The following is a 21,042-nucleotide window of genomic DNA, read 5'->3' on the forward strand; positions in this document are numbered from 1 at the left end:
CAGTGACCGGTCGTGGTGGAAATCTTTGAGGGAGGCCTTTGTCCAGCAGTGGACGTCCCACGGCTGAAACGACGAGTTATCATAAACGATATTGAATTGCATTATATTTCTTTATAGATATCTACCAACTGTTAGTGTCTGTAATAAAACCTATAATTTGTAACTACATTCTTGCAAATAAATATAGTTTGAATTTAAATTTGTCATAAATCTGCTTTGAGATTTTTCTTTCAATCAAAATTTAACTTAATATCAATATATTTTAGTTCTAATTGTATATAAACACTAGCATACAGGTTCAGATCATTTAACACACTAGACCACTTGATACATTCGATACGTGCCACAGCCCTACCCACGACCAATCACAGTTGACCCGCCGCGCTCTCATAACTAATGAAACATTTGAGTACTACTTAAAAGCCCGGAGCTCAAGCAAAGTGGATAAGCGGTGGTTATGCACAGATACAAATTACGATACTCGAGCCCCGGTGATATATATGACGGATTTAACAGATTCGAGCTAACGTCGGCATCCATCACAGCGCGTGACGGGGAGACGATAGAGAAATAACAAGTAGACGTATACAACGCTCATAAACAAACCATAAATCATAAACGCTGTAAGCGGAATGAACGTTCAGCTACATTACTCTTCCTGCACTCTTTCTATGAATTGCTAATTTTAATGGATCGGGAAATCTAACAAGGTAAACTTCAAGACATTAAAGGCTACCCTGAATACATACTATTACAAAAACCTAATAAAACTCCAAGAACAAACGACTATTCCGCAGTTAGCGTTTAAACATTAAAGCGCTGGAGCGATTCGAACAATTTCAATGGCTCTGCAAACAAATTTCTGTAAAAGCGTCTCAGCACATCAATTGTACTCGTCTCGAAATGTAACAAACACAAGATCGCCGAGTTGATCTGATCGCGGCGGCAAAAAGAGCAAAACGGGAACACGTACCGACCGGCCGGCCAATAAAGCGCGTTGTTTATGGCCGCGTCACAGCATTACAGTGCTGACTTACGACGTAAATAGTGAGATGGAGACGATATTCAAATTCAAATATTTTTTTATTCGCCGACCGTATGTTTTTTTGTAGTTACTTCAAATTCTGCTTTGTGGGATATTTTTTTCTTTCTATTCTTGCATATAAACGCAAAATCTATATATATAATTGTTATATCACAATATAAATTACCATGCTCCTACGATACGGCTTGAGCGATTCTCATGAAACTTTGTGTACATATCGGGCAGGTCTGAGAATCGCCCAACATCTATTTCATCATTTTCATAATCCTAAATAATAAAAGTAAGGTAGAACAGCGTTTCACGAAACAGCTGGTAAACATATAAAATTATTTACAACAACAAAAAAAGCAATTTCTAGAAAAGGACTTCCCTAGCAGCGTCTCGTCTTTATTAGAAGTCCAAGAATTTCTTAATAATGAAATGAAAAGAATTGCAAGAGCCAGTTACACCACTGATTAAATTGCTCAGCGCTGTTCTAGAGCTAATCTAGACACATTTCAGTAAAACTACCGCTAACATGGCACAAGACTTAAGCAACGCTAAAGTAACCCTTCACCGAGAAACCCAGATATGTAGAACATGGTAAGCAATTAGGATTTCAATCGCGATATGAATCTTGCCTTTGAACATAATTCTATAATCATTGAACGGAATCTGTTATAAAACGATAACTTGTTTGTGAAAATAACAATATGAAAACAACACCATAAAAATCAATAAAGAATTACCCTAAGCGCTGTATAACATCGCACTTGTAAAGACTCCAAATTCGTCGTCACGTTTAATTGAGATCGCACTTGATAAACCGACATGAGCTCTTGTAAAATCTATCGTTACACCAATTTAACATCGAATATTGTTTGACAAATATTACTCAAAAGCGAAGCAGTGGGTGTTCAAAACATTATAGGTACTTAACGTATCGAATTTATTTATATGTGTGCATATTACGGTGTCTCTTGTGATTCTGAATCATAATTGTCCTGCCAGAATAACAAATCTAACTCCAGAACGGTTAAATACAAAGGCACATTACACTAATGTACTATCAAATCATGATTTGATAGTTTTTTGGCATGGTTTATGGCTTTTTTTTATGTTACAGTCGGCAATAGAGCTGGTGGGTCGCCTGATGGTAAGCGCTACCACCGCCCATGAACATTTGGAGAGGCATAAGGTCCATTGCAGACCTTACGCCTCTACAAATGGATGCCGACTTTTTGGGAGGGGATTAAGAAAGGATTGGCGATAGGATTAAAGGAAAGGACTGGGAGGGGTAAGGAAAAGGATATGGGCCTCCGGCTCCCCCACTCACAGAACTAAACACAGCAGAATGCTATTTCACGCCGGTCTTCTGTGGAGGTGTGGTACTTCCTCGGTGCGAGCTGGCCCAATTCGTGCCGAAGCATGCTCGACTACCACATACCAAATTTACAACGGCATTTTTAATTGTAGAATTTTGTCGTTCGTTTCGTAGAGATGTATAAACAGAAAGACAATATTTAGAGTTAGAGCGGCAATTGCTTTTTTTAATGTACGAGTCGCCTGATAGTAAGCGACGGATCACGGCCAATAAATATTTGCAGAGGTAAAAACATTACAAGTGCGTTGCTAGCTTTTTAAAATGAGGGTTGACGACGGGATATAAGGAAATATTAATAAATCCATTCACATAAATAATATATTTATACACACCCCAAAATAAGTGCTACAATACGCTAAGCAAATAACACTGGATAACCCAAAGGAACAGCAAGAGGCTTCAGTAAACTAACGAAATACGCTAAGCCGTCCACGGTTCACGTCCAATATTCTATTTTCTAGGTAGGCTTAATAGGAGCTCAGGAGAAGCCATCCTATCTGATCATTCCAGACTTAAACCTTCTTTACAAGCCTTGCCTGTCCCAATAAACTCCAATATAGGAATGTATGGAAGAGATTAACCTTTGGCGTGTCTTTGGCATGTCAATATTTTATTTTATTTAATTTTATTTTATTATTGGCGAATTTGTTACAAAAAACCTGTTCTTGCACTAGCTTCACTCGCGTTGGTGCCTGGATAATCAACCGTTGTGCTGAATCTGGATTATTATCCATCTCTGTGTACGAAAGTCGTCTGTCCGATAAACCGCTTTTGGAAAGAGAAACAAACAACCGTCCATCTATCCATCCATCATAAACATCTGCGTAATACTACTATTTTCATAGATCAAAGGCCCATCTAAGCATGGTTAATGAAAAACACAATAAGATTTTTTTTTATTATTCAAGTATGAATAATGCCTGTATTAATTTTTTCAAGTATCTGACGTTTTCAAAAAAAAATAATGTAGACACTAATCTCATCAAAAACTTAGTTTTAAAAGAGAGAGCCAAGTTCAATACAAAAATTATGTGCCAAAAAAGTGGAGATTTAAGTTCCAAGTTCTATGGTATACTATGTCCGCTAAAGTACTATAATATATAAGTCCTCGTTTCGACACCAACCGCTTTAAGTAGTTAAAATCATTACCAGGTGCTGAAATTTACTTTGAATATGGATTATATTAGAAACTAAGGGCTTATAAATAAACAGATTAAGCTTTCCTGCATTTACTTAAGAATGCTTATATCGTTGCTTTATTTTAAAATACAAATTTGTGTTAGGGTAATGTAGGTGAAATGCTAAAAAGGTTGGAATTTAAACCACCTGATAATTCTGGTTGAAATAATATTAATGTTCCCGTCCAATTTGCTAAACAATCTCCATTAAAAAGCTCTCCTAAACTTGTCTAGTTGCAAGAATAAATATTAGACTTACAGTTAATTACTGTGATCAAATATGTACGTTAGCACAGTGGCAATTTACATTAGTTTACTTCGCGACGTAAAGAAGTTTAAAGCAACCGGAGTAGTTGGGCACAAGACGGAACGCATTGCAAGGATTCCAGAATTTTCCACGACAGAAATTAACCCGATTCTTGACTGAATAACTCCTTATGGTCTGCAGCTAACAGTCTGTACTTCTATGCTATACAGAAAAGAAAGAAAATTTATTTAGAAGCTATTTTTTGCATGTAGTCAACGTTGTTTTGTTTTGTGTGATTTTATTTGGCTATACGCATAGCGTATCCCCTATTACACCCCTTTTTACTGTATGCACTACAAAAACTAGAAAAATTATGCCCACAGAGTCTAAATTTCTGCTGAATTAAAATTTAACATTCGATCACGCAAAATCTTACGCCATTTGGCCGTGAACATTTTTACAACACATTGTGAACATTAAGACATACACAATACGTAGGGCGCACAAATATCAACTCGTCAAACGTTACAATATACTCGACATTCTATAGTTATCTGAAGGGATGATACAGTATCAAATCCAAAATATTATATCACACAAACAAAACACGCATTTGTCAACCCAAAACATAAAATTCTCAAGTGGAAGAATATATTTTATGTCCCGAACTACAAACAGCGTTATTGTGACGGGAAACTGGGTTAGATCTATTTTATAGGAATTAAGATTACTCCAGTTTAACGACTGATTTTATGGACAGACTTCGTTCCTTTGTTTTTACTATTTTATTATACTTTTGTTCAAACACTGATTGCATTACCTGATAGTGACGACAAGGCATCCTCCATAAATCACAAAAGGATTTTTAGTTCTTATAATTACCAAATAAAATGAGTGTTGCATTCAACAATTTAGAATTTCAGATATCACATACATCTATTCCCATTTCAATAAAATTATCATGCAAACAGTAAGAACAACACAAATTACATTAATTTAATATTATTATAAGTATTGGATATACAAATACAACGCGCTACATTTTAACATCGCAACTTCGCAGAATCAGTTTTATATGGTGATTTTATGTACCATAAAGTTTATTTATATTTATTGGAATTCTAAGTATATGTAAGAACTATACATAGTTATTATTAATACACGGTTGGAAGACAATGTGAATACAAATTTGTATTTATAATGGTAACTAAAGAGCTTTCGATTACAATAAACATTACATTATCTCATTGATAAAAACAAACAATATCATTCATTTGAATACATTTTGTTCATTTTATGGGAATCATTATTATGTTGCAATATCTATCCAATCCAACTATGCAATTATGACTTTATTTATAACTGAAGAGGTTGTTTGTTTTATCGCGCTATTCTCAGGAACTACGAGACCGATTACAAAAATTGTTTCACTGCTAGCCATTTCCATTTTTCGCGGCGTGACATTCCGCGACCCATTTCCCCCGATTCCGCTCACATTCCAGCATATTCCAGAAGTCCAAAGCGGATCCAGTACGCCACAATAAAAGCATTATCTCCAGCCATTGTGACACTCGCAGACACTGTTCAGGCGACACACTTTCGCTGTTTACTCCCATGCTTTGTGTTGCTTTTGGCGAATTGCGGATTTACCGGCGCACTGTAATCCGGCTAGTTCATCTGAAGTTTTATCAAACGGTGGACTGGTTTTTTGAAACGTTACTTTATTTGCATTTGACGGATGTAAAACAGGCTCGGAGTGGATGTATGTAAATATCATGTCCATTTTGGAACCTATTCCAAGTCAATTAAGCCAGTTCTACTATCGAAATATAGTGACTGACATAAGTAGGTATATTTAGTAACACTATATTTAGTATAAAAGGAATCCTAATTGATGCAAGTGAAAGAAGGAAAACCTGAAACAATCACTACTACATACCGAGCAAAATTAATTAAACTTACAACAAACATACGAATAACAAACCCTGAAAACGAAGCAATAAATATTAATTTCTCAAGTTCGTTTATTACAGCTCCGATAAAGTCAACATAAAATAAACGCCAGAGTTGGCAATCAACCGCTCAAATCAAGTAGGCCATGATGGAACGTGACTCCATTGAGATATCGCGAACACGTCGCAGTATTTGATAATAAAGGAAATAAATTTCCGATTGGAGATTTAAATGATTATGAAAAAGAAGATGGGGTAAATATTGAGCGCAAAAATGTTTCAGATATATCCCCTCGTAGTAGCTAGGGTACCTAGACTTGAGAAGCTAATCGTGTAAATTGTTATGCAATAAAAAGCTAGCGTTGCATTTTAAGAGATTAGCAACCATTGACATTAGTAGGTACTATAACATTTTACTACCGTAGTACATATATAGCCCTCACATACATATATAGGTTTCTTCAATAAATGGGCTATCTAACACTGAAGGAATTATTCAAATCGGACCAGTAGTTCCTAAAATTTGTATGTTCAAACAACAAACAAACTCTTCAGCTTTATAATACTAGTATAGATTATTTTTATTCAATATGTCTTCACAACATCACCTTAATCTACTACTCACTAAGATACACTTTCGAAAAACAAAAAGATGTTATTTGTGAAAAATAATTTATAAAAACTCGATTCCAATAATAAATAAAAATGCAATATCGACCCAAGCGATACCAGTAAAAAAAAACGAAGGCAATAAATTGGAACATTTCGCTGAGGCTAAATCTGAGTCATTTTATGACTCAGTATTCACACGGGAACCTGACCTTTAATAAAATGCATACATTTCGATTTTAATGTGTCAACAGTCAGCTATAAGAAGACAAAAAGTGTGATAAATACCCACTGTTTTGTGCTGCTACTCCTAGCTAAGGAAACTGTCCAAAGCTTTCATGTTTATGATAAAGTTTCGATGAAGAGAATATGCAAATAATACAAGCCCACTTTTCAATAACCAAAAAAAAAGCAATTTTCGCACGAGCTGCAGTAACAAAGGTAGATTGTGAAACACGTTCAGAAACATCCAATTTATTTAGAGCAGCAACTTTGTACAGGGTCCAGTAGAGAGGCTTTTCATTAATCAGTCACTCTAGCGGCTGGTGCTTTCATAAATCTGTATGTTCCGAAAATCACAATGACAGTCCGGCTCAAAGTTTGGCCCAGTTCACGGCATGCAGTTTTAATTTCTCTCCATTACGACACGGTAATTGACACGTAAAATATGCTCTCGCGACACTGGTGGGCCGGTATTTGCACTCTTTTGTATTTCAGCTATGCTCTGGTGCTTTGTCCTATGCAGGAACGAGGTCAAATTCGCAATTCCAGTTTAATTGAAAACATAATTATGCACGGATTACACACAAAACGAAAAGAGAAAGTATACCAAGATTGTGACCGAATTTCTGGGATTGCAATTAAGATAATTCGAATTTGTTTTTTATGTATCGTCTCTCCGCATAAACAATTTATTTGAATTTCGGCTACATTCGGTTATCGGAGAGAAATGTTTCTTTTACTAAGAAATAAATATTAAAATGCTGTAGGTACCGCATAAACATATGCATATTTGTTTAGAAAATTGTACTTACCCACTCTATTCGGCGACTTGATTTTTTATCAAAATAATACAAAACGACGGTTAATAATAAAATAAAGCTTACCACTTATGTCATCGCCAAATATCAAAGTACACGTAGGTTGATGAACGATCTCAAGACCAATTCCTATTCAGATGTTCGACATGTGGCCAAAGAAATGACCGGAATATGGGTTTAAGTACCTTTTAAGCCAAAAACATATTCAGCAATTTGACACGCATTTTGTCACTTCTAACGTTTAGCTCATAAATAAACTGTTAAACGGTAATTCTGCAGTATTCAGAACGCGGGTTTACATCTGCATTTTACAATTTATCCTTCGTTAGAAATGCGCTGTCTGGTCTTTGCCGCTAAGAAACAAGCCTTCTTGAATATCGAGCATAATAGCGGGTAAATTCGGTCCAGGCCAGTCACCCGGTCTACATGAACTATTATCCTGATCTCTTGAGAGCCCGCTTTGTCCACAGTCTCTCATAAGACACGTAACGAACCACTACAGATAATGGATTTTCTCGACCCACTTCGGACATTTTAATTTTGCTCTACACATCGTCACGAAATTAGTAATTACTCACAACTAACGTGGTGATATACTTGTATAAGTCATATAAATTCAAGTGTAAGTTATAAGAATCCATTAATAAAAAGGCATATTGCCACATATGGAACTACCTTGTACCCTAATTTAGACAAAGTTTACCTTAAGCTGTTTTCAATAACTTAATAACATGTTTAATTTTATGGTCCTACGATTGCAAATCTTAAATCTTAAATCCATTTATCCAGGATATCTACTTATGTCCTGGATGTTAGTACTCAAATCGAGCATAACCTCTTCCTCGCAGCTGACCCTCTATGAAATATGACATACAAATTGACCATTTGTTTTGAAAGTAGGCCGTCAATTTAGATAATTCTAGCGGCAAAGTGGGCTGAAGATATTTGATTTCACGGAATGATATCATTCTATCAGTTTATATTTTGCTGAAATATTAAGGTCATTGACTCATGACGCGAAAGGCAAAATAATCAATTATATTTATATTATTTTAGCAATTTTGATATATGTATAATTACGAAATCTGTATAATTTTGAACCAAACCAAACCAAAGAACTACACAAAACATAGATACATTCCGTATATGTAATTATTTTTTAAGCTAGCACGTATTAATTGCTTTCATAAAAGCTTTCTCCGTTCGTTTCATCCTACTCTCAGCGTGGATGCTATAAACCAACCTATTGTCGAGTATTTCAAAATCACTACTATCTAGCCGCTATCCTCTGGCTACGGCAGCCGTGCTTGAGTGCTTGTCTGAGTGCTTCAAGCGCTGAGGGAATTTCGAAATAAACAGCCAATCCATTAAAATACCAAGGGGATAGCCAACAAAGCCGGAATTGATGGAAAATTAAACAAAAGACGTTTCCGTCGCCGTATCGTATATAACTTTATAAGATACTAGCTGCACCCGACAAACGCTGTTCTGCCTTACTCTTATCGTTTAGTGATATGAAAAATAGATGTTAGCCGATTCTCAGACCTACCCAATATGCTTACCAAATTTCAGAGGAATCGGTCAAGCCGTTTCGGAGGAGTATAGAGACTAACATTGTGACACGAGAATTTTATATATAAGATACGTTGAAAGTAATAACATAGGAAGCGTATATTAGAGTAATGATAAATTTACAGCTCATGATAAACATACAACAATGACAACATCGTGACACCGAATTCCACTGCCAATTGGTTGTCCCTCATATGCTTGACATTGATCATATGGTTGAACAATTTGTGAAAATAAGGAAAGGGTTATGATTAGAAAATGCGTATATGTGTATAAAACTGAAAAGTTTGTTAGCTCGAAAGCGACAATCCCAAAAGCTACTAGGCCGAATCAATAAAATTTGGTATAGATATAGATTGGAACCCGGGAAAAGACTTGAATCCTGGAAATCCCACGGGAACGAAAACCCGGGATCTTCTGCATTTCGATTTGAGTACTTGGACAACGCGGGCAGAAAGCTAATGTGTTTACACACATGAATCGCGCTTTATGAATTTTTACCTTCATTTTCCAGTTCAAGTGCTCTCTCTCTTACCTCAACTATTACAATCAGGTCACACTTAGGTCCATACAATATTTTACTAACATTACATATTGCTTATTTACTGTAATATGTCTTGCAACATGACTGTATCACTATACTATGATGTAGATAAACGACAAATACTTATGAGAAAAGATAACGTTGAAAGCGCACGAGGATAGATTCAGGCCCGTTTTAATTAATTATAATCGTATTTATACAATCTTTAAGCTATCCACACGATGATAAATCCACGAGCGATGTCGCAGGTCTGTGATTAATTGAAGTGAGCAATGCACATTTTATAACTAAGTGAATTTCTGGTGGAGATGGCAGAGGAAAACAAATTGATAAAAAAATAATAAATCGAATAACTTTGCATCTTGTAGTTAGACAAACGACGTCTTTGGTTGAGCATAATGTTTCTTATACCATCCTCATAATAAATAACAGTGAGCATGTTTATAAATAACTAGTTTGCGTAGAAGTTCCGAGTTACGACTATGGTAATTGGGCATATAATCTATCTTCTAATGTATAGAATTCTCAAACTCAAACATTTATTCATTCAACTAGACTTCTTATAGAAGCACTTTTGAATCGTCATATTACACAAATATAAGGCTATGTTAAGGCTATGAGAAGTTAAAACAGGAATCATGATATCCGGGCGGAGCCGGGACGAGCGTCTAGTAGTGACATAAAATAAAATCCATATTACAATAAAATAATTATATTTACTAATCATTTATAAAAAAAACTAAACCAAACCAACTAATCCTTCAAATTGTCACAACTAGATCAAATTTAAATGGTAGTCCCATGTAACGAGACGGGAGGGATCCACGGGAAGCATCATCTTTCAAAGAGTCAACAAAAGCGGTTCACTCGGTTGAAAGTATATATACAACAGACACCAACACCTTTTTTGAAATCGATTTAAAAGAGGCAGTCGAATTAAGAGCCACCTCCTTTTTTCGATGTCGGTTAGAAAACTGGTCAATAACAGCACGAACATCATTATCGCCCCTCGCGGCAACATTATTCCATCAAAATATCAATTAAGACTATCAGGCGAGGAGTTCGCGTCGAGGTGTTAGTTTCGCCGTGAGCGCGTGAGTTTGGCGAGGCTACGAAACGAGATATCTACAGTAAATATTACATAAAGAATAAATCTTTGTATTTTTTTATGTTTGAACGTTTTCACACAAAAAACCACTGGTCCGATTTCAAAAATGTTTTCACTATTAGAAAGTTGCAACTTAACAGAGTGACATAGGCTATATAATATGTTTCCCCGGCTTCGCCCGTGGCGAATAAATTGTATTTAATAAAGTAATTATTTATACTTAAAAAACTAAAACGCCGTTAAATTGTCAGAACTAGACGTGAAAATATTACATTATCACCGAACCAAAATAATTATTATTTAGTATTTAGTAGTATTTCCCATTTTATTATTTATTTATTATCTTTTAACTACGCGAGCGAAGTCACGGGTAAAAGGCTAGTTGTTAACGTTTAACTTACTATTAAAACCATTACACCACTCTTTTTATTTACAGTTCGCATCCTTATCACAGGAGTTCAATGAGGTCATGGTTTCCAAGGTCAAAGCTCTCACAGTGACCCAGGATGTATTGATTAAGTTAATATGGGTGGCCTTCGAAAATGATTAAAGTACGCTCTCTTAATTCTTTTTTTGTTATCAAAACAAAAAAGGAATTAACAACTAAAAAAAAACCACTGAGGTTTTAAGTAATGTGCGTATACAAATAAATTTACAATAGTACAATTCCGGTTAAAACTGTCTAATTAAGCAGGTAAATAGTTTAAACATACCGAAACAATACATTCAAATTTTTGTCCATATACATATATAATTAATAATTAATACCAATATCTCTCCATTGGCGAGGAAGTTTGTGATGCATTCGTAGGTATCTTTCGTATTGCGGATGGGAACAACTGGGTTACATAATTTTATCCGTATGCAATCAACTAAGGAATGAATACAATCCGTTTAGGAACCAACTGACGTATCAAAAGATACATAAATATAAACAAAGGTTTCCCGTTCTGTTTTATTCTATTCCATTATTATCTATGAATTTTTGACACAGTTCACTTACAACCACTGACCAGCACAGACGTGTGATCACCTGGATTATAAAACTTGCCAAAGAAAATTTCACAATTATTAACTTACGTTTTTGTCATATTCACGTATCATACATTATCTATAACGAACAGAATCTCACTCCTATACATACATATACAGAAAACCGCTCTGATCGCTCGCTCAGCGGCTGCTCACACGTCCGTCAGCAATCAAAACACATTAGCCGCTGAAACAGCGTAATGCGTACCAATGTCACGTTGCGTGTCGCGTTACATGGCTCCATTAATGGCACAACTGCGGAAACTGGGAAAGTGTTAGCATAATGTACGATTTGTAAAGTTTCTTTGAAAAACCCGTGAAGTGAGGATGAAAATTTAAAAGCGGAGACAAGTGGGGTTCTTAGAACCCAAAAAGAAACCTAGTCCCTGAAGAAAATAGGTCAGTGAAAGAGATATGATCGCCAAGGGAGCCAAATAGTGCCTAGAGGAGAATTAAATAAGAGTGGACACAGAAGCGGGATGTAGAAAATGCATCAATTTTTCTCATCTCTTATTGCTCGAAAGTGTGAAATATTAAATATATTCTTCCTCATTAATGAAATAGCACATAACAGGTTTTCTCTCTTGAATTACATCAATAAAACACGATTCTTATTGCTCTTACAATATAATAGGTTTTGTAGATTCCTTATTATTTCTGCCATGCGAAATCATTCTCCTCAAATTACTATTCCATTCCTGTCCTTATCCCTGACCCCTCCAATTCGAACAACGCATTTCCAAAGGCCCTACCTCTGCAAATATTCATGGGCGATTGTGATGGCTTACCATCAGGCGAACCACCAGCTCGCTTGCCCGAAATTACACATTATAAAAGCATTGCTCGTAAGAAATTCATCTCTCTCCGGAATTCGATAAATTCAATGTAATTGAACTGATGAACTATTTACTTATTTATTCTCTATTGTAAACAGATATAACAAAAAAACAACTTTAAGTAGTGCACAAATGGCGACCTTATGGCTATACACCAGGCAACATTTATATCTACCAGGCAACCTATCGATCAAAACAAAACCTTACTAATACCCAACGCATCCGCATCAGTATAAATAGTTTTTGGCATAGTTATCTGCATTCGTACATCTTTCAGGCCTTGAAATTTTGTTGGCTTATATCATATTTTTATCGGCAGTGGAAAAAAGTGCTTATTGCTATATCCACTAGACCCAATGACGGAATCTAAAAGGAATTCAACAGGAGACTATTTAACTAAACTTGTTCCCAGCAGTGGGATTAGAAGCAGGTGCTTTGTAGGTTTGTATTTAGTACCGCAAATAGGAAGAATACAATAACACAGTCAGTTATACAGCTTTTTTACGGTTAAAAAAAAGAAGTTTCGTAATTCGACTGTACATTTTTTGTGTTTGCTACTTCAGAATTTTGGACTGTGTCCCAATTTTGATGATTCTTATTTTATTTGAAAATTTGTGACTTCTGGTCCTATTTAAGTTTGATGTTATTCTGACATATTAAAGCCGTTTTAGTTTTTTATTATTTACATCGATGGTATCGAATAGGATAATTTCTAATTTCATGTACGAGCATAGTTTTTAAGGATATTGTTACTAGCAAAATGAGTCTTATATATATTGTTATTAATGAACATACCATTGCAATACCGTTTCTTATACTGGCGCAAACATTCAGAAATAGTTCAAAACTGTATACGCACACAATACAGCAGAAATTAATTAGCTCAGCGAATTGAATTCTGCCCAAATAAAAGTACCCATAAATCAATTCAAACAAAAGAAATTAATCAATATCAGCTTAACATATTGGGACCGAATGCGCGACGAGCACGCACGATAAAAATTGTCGTCTCCAATTCACTTGTTACTTATCCACATGACCGATTCACAAGTAAAGATAATCACGTCGACTACAGGAACTCTTGGCATCAGATATTATCAATCGAATTAATAAAGTGCTTAACCGAGTGCCATTAAAAACTAATTGTTATTAAAATTAAAACCAGAAACTCACCGTAATACCAACAGCACACATCACAAGATCCTGTAACAAAAAAATACGGATTATTTTATAAGTATTTATCTGGTACTAACCGCTCGTCCCAGCCCCGCCCGGATATCAAGCTTACTATTTTATCCCCAGGCATCATTTAATTGGGATAAAAAGCATCCTATCCCCCACGTCAGCTCTGTCCCCTGTCTGTATACCAAATTTCATCAAAATCCGTTCAGTAGTTTCAGCGTGATTGACAGACAAACATCCAAACAAACAAAATGAGTGTGATTAAAGGTGTAAGTATCGAGTCTATTGTCTATTCTCAGTAGATGCGACATTTTGTATCGTGATGAATGACGACATTAATCTTCAGGATATGCCCATAATACACGTATAACCTTTTGCACCGAGAGATCATTTGTACCTATATCCAACGGTGGAAGAAGTTTTATATCGGTCATGAGGTCTCGATGTAAGCGCGTCGAACAAAGTCTTCAGCCTTATATTATTAGCATAGATTAGTATATGTTGACGTACCCATGTGAATGAAGTTTGATTGAACAGTTTACCATATTATATGATTGCTTAATACGCTTCAAACATATCTGATGGCGAGGAATTAGACCGGCTCCTTGCCTAGACCGGCTGACACCAGTAGCTACGGACCTTGAGTTTTTATTTATCACCGAATAACTATACCAAACCTAGTTCCTTATATTGGAACTAAGATGATTGCTTTACAGTTAATCAAACGAACCAAGAATATATGAATCTAGTTAAATAACCATATTCTTATATGCCATAATATAAGCCAACCCGTACTCTGGTAAACGTGATGGATTATGGCCTGAACCCTCATAGAAGGCCTGTGTAAGCAATAGGAACATGTATGGGCTGATGATGAATGAATGAATTAGCTTAAAATCTAGTACAATTACCCTTGCATAATGTAAAATCTTTCAATATCATCTTATTCTTTATACGAAAGGTCACTTGTTGTGTGCGTAAAATTGAACGCGCGTTCATAATTTCACGTCACAACTGTATTTCATTTTAACCTTAAGTTTGAATGGACGTAGGAGAATATTTATTATTTTATTTTTATTTATTTATTTAGGTTCATCAGCTGTTGTTGCATAAACAATTTCTCTCAATACAAAAAAAAGTTTAGTATTACACATTATATGCACAACAATTAAAGATAAACACAATATTCAGAATAAAAAAAAAACAAGTATAACTAAGGTAATATCTATAAATAAGTTAATAAGTAACAAATAAGTTAGAATTTATTGATATTAACATTGAACACTTTGTGATTAACAGCAAGTACATTATGTGCATGTAAAATAATAATTAGATATAATATGGAATTAAGGCTTTCCGAAACTTATAGGAGTCAGAGAAAATATCATTTAATTATTCAGTGTTCTCTTGTGTATGTTCTGACTATTGCTAGAATGTTCTTATTAAAAAAATATGTTTTTCTATGTATTCAGATGGATTAATATTATCATAGATGATTTGGAACTTTACTAACCATTACCAAACATTTATTTATTTAAATGAATTCATGTAGATGTGCTTTTAAGTCGTCGAAATATATAATAATACTAGCTGCATGCCCCGGCTCCGGCCGGATAGTCATTTATCTTAATTAAAACAATATATCCTATCTTTTAATCAAACTCCACATGTTGTGCAAATTCGATTAAAATCGGTCGAGTAGTTTACGAGTCCATCGCGGATAAACAACGTGACACGTAATTTATAATAACATCTTAACCACACCATTAACAAGGGGGTCACGGGTCCTAGGGGTCACGACCTAAAGGCTGAAAGTATTTAAGAATTATGTCTACACTACCTGTTCGTGTAGCTCCAGCGGAAAGATAGGTAGCTACTTGATTTTGTTATTTGAATATACACCCACCCAATATAAAACAGTTTTCATACATTTCTGCCAACATATGATCCGAAGCATGGCAACTGGGTAGGTACTAGATAACATATCGATTACGTTGCGGTCAATTCCCGCCAAGGACGTAATTGAACCTTATTCTTGGTTCATGCCATCTCGTTGATGATTACTAGTCATATAGGTAGTACATACTTTACAACTATTACGAGTATGTTTCGTGTATCGTTTTAACCGACTGCGCCGAAGAATTATGTTTTAAAATACACGGGGTTAATACAGTTACAAGTCGCATCAGCTTATTAGTCTCAACTGTACTTATAAAAACAATTTTTTAATCATAACATTATCCATATGCCCTGTTCGGCCCTGCTTCACACGTGGTACATACATATAGCTTATGTCACTCAGTGAAGTTACAGCTTAATGGTGAAAGAATTTTGAAATCGGTCCAGTAGTTTTTGGGTGAAAACGTTAGAAACATACAAAAATACATAAGTTTCGTCTTTATAATTTCAGTACAGATGACAATTATGAGGAACCTCACCCAAAAAAGATAACTCCGACACACCTCACTGGCTAAAATGCAAAGCCATTGACGATTGCAATCAAAATGCCAGTTTCTTTTCCCAACCTTTAGAATTTCAAAGAAAACCTACAAAAAACTAATTTCCTTCGAACAGTTGTCCATTGTTAAGGTATCCGTGAAATCTTTCAATCGCCTGTAAGTGGGTCGGTTATTGAACCTAGCTTTTTTTATTGTTCTTGGCCAATACAATACGATCTGTAGAACCTATAGATGCAATTATGTTTAACCACTAATTCGCTACGAATGATGCATGTAAGGATTCTTTGTTTATTTTTATGGAATTTTCGTGTGAATGTATATGTGTGAATGTTTTTGATACTTAAAGAGATTAGAGTAAATTCGATAACGGGGGTAGTTTCAAGTCAACAAAGTACAAACATCAATAATGAGAGGGTAGTAGTTCTAATAAAATATACTTATATCTTCTCCACCTAAAGAGTGAGTGATATCGGAGTTACAGAGCCTATATATTAACCTACACGACATTAAAACCCACGGTCAACCGAAAAGAACACAACCGATTCAATAAATTTAGATAAATATAAACATTTATTTTTAATCCATCTTTACTTAAACCTTTAACCATATGACTACCTTTAATATGACTTCATAATACAATCACAAATTCATCTTTATATAATAGTATGAAATTATGCATAATATTAATAATACATTTATTTAATTAGTTTGTATTTCATAAGCATCAAAAATAGGACACGTAGCGTTATAGTTAAGACTCCATCACAATACAGAAGTTTCTAGAACGAAGAATTCTAGAACAATTTAAATAAAATCCTGCTAGTGAAAACATTGTATTGACAAAATATAATACGGAGTCGCGCAAGCACGAACATACGTGAACCTAATGGCGTCAGTCAAAAGTAGACCTTAACTCCGAAATGCTAGGTTCATATTAAATACAACAGCTCAATGGGGTCAAAGTTCAAAGCAAACAAGCGAACACTGCCATTGGAATATGGAACTAATGCTGTAAACATTCGACACAACTTTCAATACAGCGCAGTTGTTTCTTTCACGGCCTACAGTGATAAAGATTTTTGTATAAAACATAACTGATATAATAACAATATTCTTCTATTTTTAGAAGACAAATTATTCAATAACATTTGAGTATAAACAATGTATGATAGGTACCTCTTTATTACGAACAACTTTTTCAACCCAATTAATACATAGGTACAATGCAGCAATAAGGGTAAATAGTAAATACGACCATAATGTAGGTATTGTGTGCTCCGATAGACCGAGCTAGCCTGACCCGATTCGTGAAAAATGAATACCACCACAAAATAATGGCCGTTTATCACGCACCAGGCTTATACGACACACCTCTTTTGAGTATATTGTCAATTATTAGTAGTACAATTTCTATTACCGCCCTTTTATTATGAAGCTTCTATATAATCAAGATGGTCGCTTTTCTTTTAAATATTATACGCATAAAAAACCTCTTAATATATTGGACTATTGATGTACTGAGGTTTTAACGATTAACAAGTCACCGGACCAATTCTAACTCAGAGAATACGTAGTTTTCAACATAAAGAAGTTTCTTGGTTACCAAAAGAGTAGAAGAAATTCGATTACTGTGGTTGGTTTATATTTATTTAATTCTTAGTTTCATAGCATTGAAATGCTTTAATGAGAAATTGCGGTTTGGCAAAAATACGCGGATTCGAATCCCGCCTCGTGATTAAATTTTTTTCTATTCTTTCAAAATTTCTCAGATTTATATTTATGTTGATTTCGAAACATTGACATGTATAAATAGTAAAAAAAACATTTAATAAATATTGTATACTATATGTATACAGCATTTAAGCCCTTATCTGCGATTTTGTCGAATCGGAAAACATCCTTAACTCATCCAGCGAACAACTTTATGGCTCACATCCGTCTATCGTAAGTTTTACGAGGGTGTATACAAAGCTATTACTTATGGCAAATAGATTGTCTGTACATAACTGACCTCCTGCGTTAATGCTCAATCAAATACTTGTAAAACACTTGCAATTGTGAAAATTATAAGTCTGTATTAATTAAAAAAAAAATTTTAATCGGCATCTTTCGAAAAGCATATTATAGATACTTTTTAGTAAGTGGCTTTTACGCGCAGCTTCGCCCGCGTTATATTGGAGTAGTTTAATAGATGTCATTATACATATGAACCTTCATCTTGAATCACTCTATCTTTTAAAAAAATCCCATCAAAATCCTTTGCGTAGGTAGTTTTAAAGATTTAAGGAACATGGACAGAGAAAGCGACTTTGTTTTATACTATGTAGTGATGATGAAGATTAAAATAGATAAAATATTAATTTTATTATTGATATTAGCAAAGAAAATGTCTATACTCGTACATAATAGATATTAAATATATATTTAATTAATGTTTCTAATCCATTATTACATAGTGTATAATCACTTTTTGTAATATTACGATTTATTAGCTCGTTTAAATTTAAACTAGCGTAATATTGTAAAGCAACGGACCATTCGCAAAATTTAATTTCATGCTTCGCAATAATGGCGTATTTTCTTCCCTCCATTTCGCGCTCTTATTAATTAAAGGATTGAGATCAATAAAATTAATAGCAACTAGAAGATTATACCTAGCTGTTAAAATATAACAAGTTATAAAGTTACTTTGTTACCTAACTAGCTTTTGTCCGATACTTACACACGTTAAATTTGGGGTAGTTTAATATTTGTTATTGTGCATATAAAACTTCCTCCAGAATCATTATATCTATTAAAACACTCTTACTAAAAAACAGTTGCGAAGTTTTAAAAATTTAAGCCTACATAGGGACAGAGAAAGCGATTTTGTTTTATACTATGCAGTAAAAAGACAAAGTACCTACACTAGTTTAGAATACGCATGCCAAAGTATCGCAAAAAAATCAGTGTTAAAATATCTTATCAGTACAAATACAGCCGATTAAACGACACATCGCAAATTCGCATATCTTGCAAATAACGGAATACACCTCAAAAACGCCCACTAAGAACTTAACATCCTAACCTGTGTAAACAAAAATCAACCCTACCGCATGTTAATACGGTTTATTTTTGCATACGGACACATCGATCGATTGTAGGAGGGTGGTAGATAAGCGGCCGTTGAACCCATTAAAAAAATATTTCCTTACAAATTCAATTTCAATCAAGCAAGGCGCTCGTGTAATAGAAAGTAAAGCTGTGTATGCCAAAGTTCAATGATCAATATGTATTGGATTTAGTTTGTTCGAAAATTTCATTAGGACCACAAGTTAATACCAAGGCTGGCTTATATACTTTGTATTTTACACGTTTTAGTATAAAGAAGTAAGACCGATCAAAGCGAGGACGTAATCGAGAGATTTAAAAAATTATACAAATCCAAATTATTATAATAGATGCTTTACGCTTGCGAATATATAAGCAAAAAGCTTATTGGCTTTTTTATTGTATCTTTTAGTAATTCTCCGCCTAAATGCGTTACTAATCACAATTGCCCGAAGATTTATAATGTGATATTTTTAAACTTACAATCACTATTTTGTCAGGTAAAAATTTTCCTTAATTCAATAGGTAATTTATTTCCAGAAATTCGTTAATCTTGATTGATTGAAAATCCTACAAACAGAGATCATTCCATTTCACATTTTCGCAAGAAAATTAAAAAAAAACCTTTTTAGAAATTGAATATACTCCGTACGTAATACGTGCGGCCTGTTGGTGCGATTTTCTAGGTCACAAATTGGATGACCTACGAGTTATTGGAGAATATCTAGACTTGATTACATTCTACGAGATTGAGAATTCGAAACTCTACGTATCATATTATAAGGTGTGTTTTCGAGTCATTTCCAATAAATTAGTAAATTTGTGTCACGTGTTATCTGACAAATGAATACGAGTCGTAGGTCTCTTAATCGAATGCAATATTAATTAATTATTAAGCAATGTCTATAATATTCCAAACATTATTGATTGAAATCAAATCACTTATAACTGGAATTACTATTTACAGTACACACTTTTTATTAATTTTTATACTTTATTCACTTGACTTAATTCTCGCTCTAAAATGAATGCCATAAATTCACTTGAAGTTTTTATACGAAAATACTTATGTATATTTACTTAGCTTACGATTTCGTAAAGACTCGTTTATTCATAAGTAATTGAATTCCTAGTTTCCTGAGGCAGGCATTCGAGAGCTCCAAACTGCTTAGAGGCTAAAACTATTAACCGTATGCGTAAAGGTCAATTAGGATTTGTCAAACCGCGCATCCATCTCTATACGGTCATAACCATCCCCACCGGGAAAATACGGTTTTGAATTTGGTATACAAACATCAATGTTCAATACACCATTCTTAATTGAAAAAAATTCCCAACAAATTTAAATAATTACACAAGTTTTTAAACTATTCCAGAAAGAGCACCCAATTCCAAATTCAAAAACATATTCAGCCAGTATGTTAATATCTATTGTGATTAAAAGAAATGTACCGGCCAGCGTACCATGAGCTCTTGCTGTTCTACCGCTGTCGTCACCGGGGGGTCAGCCCCGGCTGGTCGCACCCGGGGTGCAGGCCATCGCGCAGCCTCCGCGCTATCGAACGACCGCGCCCGCCCACGTGTTCCATTCACGTCAAGCCGCCGCATCAAGTATTCCGTTTTACATTTTATCTTCTCTTCCTATTTCTAACGTCCCAACGTATTTATTGTAAAAATGTACGTACTAGTTTGACAGCTCCTACCATACCTACATTACGTATAAAATACACTATGACCTTTTTTCTTAAGTACCTACAATGATTTATTTACAAGAAATATTTGAGC

General features: G+C 34.6%; 1 protein-coding gene across 1 annotated transcript in view; it reads right to left on the reverse strand.

Moving 5' to 3' along the window:
• LOC119832268 (protein tweety-like) overlaps window positions 1-21,042 on the reverse strand; it is a 52,524-nt gene that overhangs the window by 20,462 nt on the left and 11,020 nt on the right. Inside the window, exon 2 of the mRNA XM_038355928.1 lies at window positions 13,700-13,729. The gene's annotated coding sequence lies outside the window, so the exon portion shown is untranslated. The remainder of the gene's footprint in view (window positions 1-13,699; window positions 13,730-21,042) is intronic.

This window comes from Zerene cesonia, chromosome 15, assembly GCF_012273895.1.
Source record: "Zerene cesonia ecotype Mississippi chromosome 15, Zerene_cesonia_1.1, whole genome shotgun sequence".
Classification (NCBI taxonomy): domain Eukaryota; kingdom Metazoa; phylum Arthropoda; class Insecta; order Lepidoptera; family Pieridae; genus Zerene; species Zerene cesonia.